A 5,378-nucleotide genomic window follows, 5' to 3' on the forward strand; every position below is an offset into this window, starting at 1 on the left:
TCTTTTTACCATGATAAAACCCCTAGTTATGATTTGTTCTTAAAGTTGAAAAACAGGAGAGTAAAGGATTTCTGGCCTTGAACTGGAGCTTTGAGCATTGCTTCTGGGAACTGATCAAACCTTTCTCTACCATGGTCATTCCCCAGCTACAATAATGCTTATTCACCCTATAGGATTGTGATTGATATTCATTAGTCAATTAGGAAGTCATTAAGGCCAAGAAGATGAAACTGCTGTATTAGTATTGCTGTTGTTTTTAATGAATGCGTCCTTGCTTAAAACAAAGAGAATGAACCGCATAAACCACTGCAGCGATGTTCTACCCTTAGAGCTAGCGGACGAAGTCCCAGCTGCTGAAGATACAGAGGTAGCATGAGCAGAGCAGCCATGAGAAGGAAGCAAAAGCTTGCATGTCCTGAACAAAAAACATGAGAAGCACTGCCAAGACAGCTGTCTGCAAATCTAGATAAAGGATCCTGTGAGGAGGATAGGGGAAATAGGGAAGCACGTCTCAGGTTCTGGTATCCAGATTAAGATTTAACAACAAATTATTCTCTTTCCATGCTTTTAAACACCACCAATACTCAATCTTTCTACTATACTTCTTGTAAAGAGACTCAGAGCTGCAGAACCTCAGGACTGTTGGACTAGAGCAGGTTCATGGTCCCTACAGTCCTGTATGTTGTATTTGTGAGCAACCAAATGTCCATAAATCCTCCTAGTGGACAACTTCGTGGAATAATCAACACATCAGGGATATTTCCTTCTAACCTTCCCTGAGTCAGTGACTGGCTTATGCCCTGAGGCATGAGAGCTTATTGACTGGATCCATCTCTTGTTCAAGTCAATAGATATCTGTCAATTCAGGTCAATTCAAATGAGATTTTACTGACAGGAAAAGCTACACAAAATGTTGCCAAAGTGTGAGAAAATGACAGCACACCCCTACCTTCCTTGAGCCATCTGTCAGAGATAGATAAAACCTGCACTGTTTTTACAGAGAGACTTACTTGCAGCTTCGACTAGAAATTGTCCTTGATTTAGCTTCATTGACTTAATTGAGCTGAGCTATGCTAAGCATAAACAAGATCCATCCTGTTTCTCTATGGACACCATCAGAAGTAGCACGAGTGCATTAAAAGGCTGAGGTTGTAAACCCATAATTATGTTAGAAATAGGGCAATATAGATATGCTTCTGCCAAAGAGCACTAAGCAGTGTCCATGGACACAGAACACCACAGCAGAGCCTGCACCTACAGCTGGTAGGCTATCAGCATCCCCGATTCCCCCTCCCTGCTGATTGCTGCTCCAGCTCATGTTCTCTCTACCCCACGCAGACATATGAAACTTGTCACTCAGACATCAAAGGCGCTTTTTGCTCACCCTCTCTCAGCAGTGACACATTTTTGGCCAAGCACATCACATTAATAGAACTTGCTGTCAAACAAGAAGGCTTTCAAACAATGGAAGGATTGTACACTGTGCAGCACGGCTGATGGGCAGATCACCAGGTAATGTGATGCAAGAGCTATAAAATATCTCAAAGACACAAGCAAAAAACACAGAGCCTAGATTTGAAGAGAGACTTGTGGTTTGTAGAGAGTTGGTTGGTTTTTTTTTTAAAACCGGTATATATTTTGGAACAGACCCTGGCATCAGACTTGATTGTTCCAAACCTAGCTTTAGTGTAACGTGCACATTTCCTTAAGCGTGCAGTGTTTCCTTGTCTTCTCCAGCGCCTCCTTCCCTAGCACATACTCCCCATCCGTCATTTCATTACTTGAAACAAATTATAGGGCAAGTTCAGCTGGCCTCACAGAATCAGTGAAAGTATTTAAAACACACCATCTTGCACTGTAACCTGCGTGGAAACAGTTTGCTGCTCACTAGCAGTTTTCACCATAAAGCCTTTTTTAGGCTCTGCTTTGCATGACACTGTTCATGTTGTGGTTGAGCCCCAGAAGGAATAACAGGGACAGCTGCTGCAAGAACTAGCGCTTTGCAGCAGAAGCATGGTGAGCACAGGGCACACACCTGAACCAGCCGTCCATGGGGATGTGCCCCGGAGACCTTTCCCAATAGAGGCCTTCCGTGCTCTAGGTGATGATTAATGAGAACTTAGGATTGGAGCTTAGTAATTGTGAAGAGTCTTTTATATAAATCACTGGTAAGCTAACAAATACCAAGAAATAGCATAAGGAGAAAGGAGAGAAGAAGGAAAGCTATGCACATGACTGTAACCCCAACTCACTCTAGCAACTAGCCAGGTAAGTGACCCCAAAGGGTTTTATTTCTTTCAGAGCCTCTAAAAAGGCCAGTAGCTCTCGCAGCTGCGGTGGGGAGTGCCTGGGCAGCACGTGCTGCTGTGGCTGGGCCAGCGGCACTCAGGGCACTGCACGAAATTCCTACAGGGATATCGAGCCTGTACGAAACTTATCCTACTGTTGTGGGGGTTGGATCTTGCTTCAAGGCGCAGAAGCGCAGGAAACAAGCACGATGCTGCCTTGTGCCAGGGAGAGCGCTGGCAAGCGTTAGTGCCTGGATCTCACAGTCACGGCAGGCTGGGATTTGCTGCACACCTTTAAAGGACAAAGCATAACCCATCTCTCCTCCTTCTGCACGCCTCCTCCGGCACCTAGGGAGCAAGGGAGAGCCCTGCACCACTCAGTTTATGTTCTAGTAAAGATGACAGGGATAGGTCAGAGCAATTGAAACCACCTTTGGCTTCAGTCATGCAGGCCGCTGAACATCCATTAGCTAGTAAGGATTTTTGGCCCTTAGTGACCTGGCCTGGATTTAAATCAGTGACCTAGCAATCAAAGGCTGCACACCCCATTAGCCACCTAGACTGTCTCCTGAAGGAATGTTTTGTGCAGCTTTGGTGAGCTCTCATAATCTATACATCCTTCCACACATCTCCAGGAATATTACTGTGATACAAAGTATGACTGACTAGAGAGATGAAGATATTAAGCATGTGTCTTTGTCAGTTATGGCCATTATCATTAGCAGACTAGCTACTATTCCCTATATATTCCTTTTAGAACCGTTTACAGCTGAAACATTTTTAATGGCTCGATGAATATGAATGCAACATTTATAACCATTTACACATATGAGACTTTGAGGCACATCCATCTTTCATTGCAGGCACATAACCTCCCATTACTGCACTGTCACGCTGAAGAGTGAGTGGGGAGAAGAGGACCCCACTTTGTAGTGAAAGATGAGGACATTATTTCTGCCTGTTTTGTAAAACACATGTTCAGAAATCTCCCTTATTGTCATCACAGACTTCTCTCCCCAGTCATGCACTTATTTAGACTCTTTATACTTTCATTAACAATGGAAAAATGCAGGCCGTTACATCTGTTAGCAGACATAATTTTAGACAAATACAACTTCTTATCAAATAGGCCTGCAATAAATGTTTCATGAACAGAACCCTTCAATAGAACTCCCAACACTAATTTAATGAGAAGTATCAAATGAATTTTTTTTTTTTATTCTGATATCTCCCCTGAGACAAATGATACTTTGCAGGCCTATTTTTAACAAATGAATTATTGACTTAAACTGGCACAATTAATCACAGTATAATGGGATCAGGGGATGTTAGAGGCTCATTCAGCACGGCAGATGATGAGTACTGACTCTTCCAAGAAATGAGGCTCTTTAATCACTCCCAGATTAACAGCTACATGCTTTCAAATTTCAATCACAGGGAACTGGCAGTGTGGAATGAAAAGGGCCCACGCCAGCAAGAAGGAAGAAAGCGGGAGGATTTCTTACCCCATGAGAGCCCCGGTGCTTGTTGTCTCAGAAACAGGCATCCCACTTCCCTTGGGAAAGGACAGGATCTAAATCATGCCGCATTTCCAAGAGTTCCTCCTTCCAGTCTTTATCAGGTAAAGAAACTGGTTTCAGGGAGACAGAGCATCCTCGCAACCCATCAGGCTGTTTAACACCTGCCTTTAAGGGAGAATCTTCAGGACTTAATAGAAAAAGCCTCTTAACTAATCCTCTTGTTATTAGGATAACTGTTCTTAAAGTTTTTGCACCTTCCTACAAAAGGTGCTACCACATTGCATGCCATGTATACTAAAGGTGTTGGTTTGGACTTACTTTGTTTCTTTTCTTATTTTCTTTGGCCCACTCCATTGGCTTATAAGGACATTTTTACAAATTACAAGGCTTCCCCCCTACCCACAACTCCAGCACTGGGTTCTTTATGTCCCCCCGGCCTGCATCCGAGAGCATCCAAACTCTGCAGGCAGCGGAGCCGCAAGCAGATCTAGCACTCTCTCCTTGCACTTCCTATAGCTCATAAACTGAGGATCTGCCCTGTCTGTTTAATGGAGGCCTTGGGTTCTGAGCTAACAAAGCACTCAGGACACTACATCCAGCATAGGTTATATCAACTCTGGTAACACCAATGACCCTTTTACTCTGCAGAGCACTAACCATACTATTTCTCTTTTTCTGTCCTCAAAGGCTACAGTTCCATTTTTCCCGTAACCCAGAGCACAAAGCTTTCTGCACTCCTTCTGAGGTGCATGAACCCCCAGAAACAGCACAAAGACGACTCCCTAAGACACCTCTGCAGCTACGCAGTTGCTCCCAGCGCTAGTACTACCCAGTCCCAAATGGCAGCCCCTAAGTAAGACCTTATACCTCTGGGCAAAGAACTCATAATGGTCTCAGCATCACCCAACCTGGGTGCAGAAGAACAAGCTTGGGTCTTAATCCCCTATAGGGCTTACTAACTCATTGTGGGAAAGAGAAGCGCCAGGTAATCCTATTTAAGCATTTGCAGATCGGGCTTGTGTGTTCTGTGCACCAGCACCCTGCAGAAGGTATTGCAAAAGCTCCATGTTAGGCCCCCAGAGGAAAACACGTCGTTGATTTATCACCTTGGCTAGACTCTGAACTCTTGCAATTGCACAGATACACATCACAGCAAGAGCATTCCTCACACCAGGGATTTGATGCAATTGTCTTGCCATGATTGGGACTGGAAATTCTTTCAGCTCCCCAGACAACATTTGACCCAATTAAAGAGTAATTCAGAAGCTTTTGTGACAAACGATAACAAAATAATAAGTATACAGATTAACTTTTAAAGCCAGAAATGGCAAAGGAAATGAAACAAAATTAACATCAAGGCAAACTGAATGCATGCTGAAACTACATGGAAAGTCAAATACTATGTCTGCTTTACTTTGCTAGTCTTGAGTTTAGAGTTCTGTCTTTTCTCAGCAACAGTTAGTGACATCTCAGACACCTCAAGCAGAGCTTTTTCCTTCAGTCTGTGCTGCTCAAGGTGCCTGCAATACCCTGGAATCTCACAGGGGAAACTTCTCAATTTGACAAGAGA

Source organism: Pelecanus crispus, chromosome 21 (assembly GCF_030463565.1).
Source record: "Pelecanus crispus isolate bPelCri1 chromosome 21, bPelCri1.pri, whole genome shotgun sequence".
Taxonomy (NCBI): Eukaryota; Metazoa; Chordata; class Aves; order Pelecaniformes; family Pelecanidae; genus Pelecanus; species Pelecanus crispus.